Here is a 5,000-nt window from a genome sequence, read left to right on the forward strand (position 1 = left end):
TATTAAAACGTTTGATATCTTTTCTAATATGTATCGGTTGGTTTAGTATTTGATGTGTGTTTTTATTGTTGTTTTTGTTTTTGTTTACTGTAAAATTTATCTTTGTTGAGTTGTATGTTGGTTTACGGGAGTTTGTTGTAAAAGTGTAAACTTAGGTGGGAAATTTTCTATCAAGAATACAAACCAAATTATTGTGTTTCTTTTTTGGGAGGAATGAAGATTTCCCCATGGCTTTCTATTTTTTATTTTACTCTCTCTCTCTCTCTCTCTCTCTCTCTCTCTCTCTCTCTCTCTCTCTCTCTCTCTCTATCTATCTATCTCTATCTCTCGCCCCCCACCTATTCTCTCTCTTTCTCTCTAACTCTCTCTATCTATCCCTCAGTTTTTCTTTTTCTCTCCCTCCTCCTCAATACATGTATATATATATATATATATATATATATATATATATATATATATATATATAGATAGATAGATAGATAGATAGATAGATATATATACACATATATACATATATATACATATATACATATATATACATATATACATATATATATATACATATATATATATATATATATACATATATATGTGTATACAAACCGTATTTATTGATCCTAACTCTGCTTTTGATATTGCAAACAGGGAAATTATCCTTGAGTAATTAGCTAGCTTTGGTATTCAGGGAAAACTGTTAACATGGATTCAAATGTATCTGTCGAATCGATCGGCTCAGGTTCTCTTCAGGGTCATTAAAAGTACTCATACAAAAGTATTTAAACTCGGCACACCTCAGGGAGGCGTACTTAGTTCCATGCTATTTAATATCCTAATGCATAGATTACTGAGCGATATACCACTTGCAGGCAATGACTCTATTGTTTGCTATGCCGATGACATTTGTATTAAATCCTCATCCGAGGAGAGAATGCAAGAAATCCTAGATATACTTTCTGCAAGGGCTACTGAGTGTGGCTTGATAATCTCATCTGAAAAAAACAAGGCGCTTAACCCAAAGACAATCCCTCTGCCAAGGTTTCATATAAATGACGTTGAGCTAGATCTCTGCCATCAATACAAATACCTCGGGGTGATTGTTAATGATTCAGTGTTCATTAGAAACCTGAAGAAAAGGCTGTGGGAGCGGCTGAAGCCACTTAGGACACTTGTCGGCAAAGACCATGGTATTAATGTCAATATTGCGAGACTCTTTTACTTGTCATACATAAGGTCTGTCATAGATTACCATGCATTGCACCTAGTATTGTTCAAGGAATCAGAGTTGACTAGTCTAGAAAGTGGACAAAATGAAGCCATGAGGATCATTCTTGGTGCCCTTAGAACAACAAGGATTGTGAATATAAACACAGAACTTAATTTGCCTTCTGTTTATTAAAGAATATCATAAATACCACATTTAGTGTCAAATCAATTAGAGAACCCCTCCATTGTACACAGTTCCTAAGACAACTAAAACACAGAATAGAAGAGCTAACTTTGAATGACAACACCGATTCATACACAAATCCATTGGTACAAGTAACGTGTAAACACTTAGCTCAGCTGAACATACCCATAACTAAGACCCTACATGGACGTTCTGTACCATCATGGAAAATGTCGGACCTAAGTGTATATTATACGACTGCCCCCCAAAAAGAGTATGCACTTGCAATTATAAATGAGCATCTAGAAACTCTTTCTAATGTATATGAATGCTATACTGACGGATCCTTGCAGTCTGGGAGCAGAGCAGGATGCGCTTTTGTTGTAAATAAAAACAATATTTTGCAGCACCAGGATTGTAGTAGGGTTCACGACTGAGCTAGCACTATGCAAGCTGAGTTGGCAGGAATACTCATGGCCACCGAATTTCTATTGAATCAAGGCTCAGGGGTTATTTTCTGCGATTCACAGAGTGCTCTCCAGGCTCTGAACACTCTAGATCAAGGTGCGGGAAATATTGCAAACGACATCAGGATAAACGTGTATCATGCAAAAGAACGAGGCCATAATATACGTTTTGTGTAGATTCCATCGCATGTTGGAATCCCTAGGAATTTGATCATACCGATCGCCTAGCAAAGTCAGCATGTGACAAACAAAGTGTGGATATAGATCTTGGGATACCTCTTTCTAGGTTTTTATACATCATTAAAGCTTCCTTCAGAGAGGACTTGACTGAGTTGATTAATTATCGACGCCCTGAAAGCTGTAGCATAAAGCACTATGACCGGTTTAGGCAAGATTCATTCATCTATGGTTTATATAAAACAAGAACAAGACAGTGTGATGTTGTGACTGCAAGAATCAGGCTTGGATATATATTGTATTGGCAGGTCAGTACAGTGTGTAATGTCGAAGAAACCAAGTGTAAACTGTGTAATGAAGAATATAAGCGAACACTTGTACATTATATTTCAGAGTGCCATGTGTTACAGCATTTCAGACCACCTAGCATGAGGTACCGAGGACTATGTAACTACTTCATATCATCTGATGTCTTAGAAGATATACTTATGTTGTATCCTAAATTTGGAATGTAGTATCATATAACCGCATAACAAATGTATTAATGCTTTTCCACGCCCAAGCTATATGCCGGCGTGGCAGATGAGTGGATAAAGGACTATGCAATTGTTCCTTTCCTGAAACTGATAAAGTACTCATAACAATGTTATAGGCTAAAATTCAATGTAATACCACTATGTAATGTTATGACCGTGCATTAAATGTACCACAGCTTGCCCTCGCCTGTGCAGTTAGCCAGGGTGGTAAATAAGGGACTAAACTAAACGGTATCAGGCAGGAGGGCTCCGGTCATTCTCGCCAGCCTTCCGCCCCTCACTGGGCTGACCGCGGCTACCCGCACTGCGCCTTACCCAGACTTGTCTCGTGTGTTGCTGGCAGGGTGATCGTTGCGTCCTTTCGGGGCGCAACTCGGGCACACAGCCTCCGATTACCGCTCGAACCATCACTCCCCCGACATGTCTTCAAATTACCATGTGAGTACACATTTTGGGCCGTTTTCCCTTCTTTTCTGTATCTTCCCCCTAAATGTGTTAAGCCATATGTGCAGTCATGCTCACGTTGGTTTTGTTGGGTTAATGTGCTAATTGAATGCAAATGGCACGCTTTCCATTCTTCTGACCTCAGATCTCGTGATTAGAGATTTATATTATTTTAAATGCAATGAATTTAGCGCGTTTGCGATTTTATTGTTTCATGAACATCATCTCATTATTTCTTGCTCACTGCCCATTTCCCGTCTTGACCTGACCTCGGAGTGATAAGTCATTAGTTAAACCCGCTTGGACAGTTGGGTGATCTGACCTCACTTTCACTTTAAGTGATTAACACGCTGAAATGGCTGTCAGAACAGCTAGCATTTCCTATAAATTGTTTTCTAGAATTGTTACAATATAGGAATAACGCATAGCAACCGTTACATGTTCATTGGTGACAAGCTCTGCGAAAGCGGAGCTTGTATATATATATACATTTACATTTTAATATAGCGCCAGGGATCTTCCCCATATCATAGTGTCAGAGTGCCTGATTACCTGGGGTTGCGTATATGCCCAATAGATCTGCGCTCCGACGTTATTTCGTTCGGCAACTTTTCAGCCGGTGTGACCCACTGTTACGTCCGTTAAATAATGTAGGAAAGGGCTTAAGCTAGAATCGTGATTCACTTATTAATCACATCCTGCTCACACTTTAGACGTCTCTGGCATGTTTGGGGTAAATCCCATCGATTTGTGATTCATGATAAATAACCATAGGGAATTGCATGAGCGCCCATCACAGACTCGCAGCTAGAGTGGGTTATTTATAAATTTTCCCAGCTCGTTTCGCTTTGTAAAGTACGGTATTTTGGGTACAGACCCCCCCCCCCCCCCCCCGTCAATGAAGTCTGCATGCGTAGCTTGACAAATAGTTACCTCGGCAGATTGTTCCCAGAGAAGATTCGCTTGCGTGAAGCCGCGAATATTGTTCTCACGTCACCATTCATTAGTGAGTCACTCTGTCGCATATCATTAAATGGTAAATTCAGTGTGGTAGTTGAAATAAGTTTTTTAATTAGTTTATCACAATTTTTTTTTTTTTTTTTATCTAAAGACGAATGTTATTCTGGGGTTTGGAATCCATGTCCACTCTGTGTGAGGTCACTCTCACTCTCATTAACTGTCACTCACTCACACACACACACACACACACACACACACACACACACACACACACACACACACACACACACACACACGCTTACTCACTCTCTCACCCAAGCAAAACAAAAGACACCGAAACCTTCTATTAATAGGGTTTGTTGCTGTCGTATTTGCAGGCGTAAAAGATCTATGACGCATCTCTTTGCCCGCGAGTTTGTCCATAGTGATGTGTGACTTATCATGGATTCTTATTTTACATACATTTCCTTTCTGTGTTACGACATGATTCAAGTAAATCCTAGCAGGTTGCCATTTGTCGTTTCCCTTACTTTATTCTCATTCTCTCAAGAGACGGTTTGGTAGTTCAAGCTAGGTCCATGCGGATCACTACTACTGTCTCTCTCTTCTAATTTCTTCTTTGAACATAAAACACAAAATGAAAAAAAAAGACGAAAATAACGGAAATTCGACCATAAAAACTGAAAATTATATAAATAATCGGCTAGTGGCGCTCAACACCCCCTCTTCTCTGTTGTCTCCCTTTTCTCTTACTATCTTGGCTCTTATGTGTATAATCTGGTTCACGATATCTGACGCGGCACCGAAGGAGGCCCTGCTGCAGAAACGGTCACCTTCGGACGCTGTGGGAAACATCACCGGAAGACCGCCAGAAGCCGAGAAACACCAAAATATTCGTCAGAGCAGGTATCAAGCCGCCCCAGGATGTGGAAGGGCGCCACCTGCCAGGACGCCGTAGATCCAGTGAAGGACCAGGAACTCGCCAGTGCAGGTAACAGTCCCATGATGCTGTGATGGCCGCCGCCTGCC

The sequence above is a fragment of the Penaeus chinensis genome, chromosome 11 (genome assembly GCF_019202785.1).
Source record: "Penaeus chinensis breed Huanghai No. 1 chromosome 11, ASM1920278v2, whole genome shotgun sequence".
Lineage (NCBI taxonomy): Eukaryota > Metazoa > Arthropoda > Malacostraca > Decapoda > Penaeidae > Penaeus > Penaeus chinensis.